Raw genomic sequence first — 760 nt, forward strand, 5'->3', positions numbered from 1 at the left:
TCACGCGCATAAATGTGTACTTTTATGTGGGTTAAAGGTAAGTGAAATAATGTATGCTTCGCCTACTTTGTCAGTTCGTGTCGGTGTCACAATATGCCCCCTCCCCGAAGCAATTTCACAAATGCAGATTTGCCAACCTATTGTTTCTAACGTAACATAAATATGCCCCCTAGGTAAAAAAATAACACTTCAGTGTCAATCATCTTTTGAGTTCTTTCTGATGAAATCATTAGGTCTTGTACTCAAGCAGAATAAGTTTATTGAGCAAGTTTATTGGCTGAAAATGGTAAATGTCAAATGTGTCGCATTGTATGTACAGTAATAGCTTCTAGCTTCATTAATTAAACATCCATGTTAGAAGATTTTCAACACTGTGAATTTTTTTGAGAAATCTTGTCTTAGAAATTTAGGAAATATATATATATATACATTATAATTTTGAAATATTTCAACATAAAAAAAAATGATATTCAAGAACAGAGCAGCCTCAAGATTCTCTAAATGAGTCATCATCATCATCTTTCATTAAGTGACAGATCTCCTTGATGGAGTGCAATTGTCACTGTGAGAGGTTCCTAGAGGTGGCAGTTAAAAGTGCCAACATTATTACCAGGGGTTTTGCCAGCTATTTTGGGAAAGGGTCCCTGTCAGCAGGAATTCGGCAAAAATAACATCGGCATTTGGCAAAAATTGGGAAATTTCATCAGTGTCCGCCGTTTAGGGAAAAATTTACTTTTGATAGAATAAAACCTACAATGTG

The sequence above is a fragment of the Mizuhopecten yessoensis genome, unplaced genomic scaffold (assembly GCF_002113885.1).
Source record: "Mizuhopecten yessoensis strain PY_sf001 unplaced genomic scaffold, ASM211388v2 scaffold6629, whole genome shotgun sequence".
In the NCBI taxonomy this organism is placed as follows: Eukaryota; Metazoa; Mollusca; class Bivalvia; order Pectinida; family Pectinidae; genus Mizuhopecten; species Mizuhopecten yessoensis.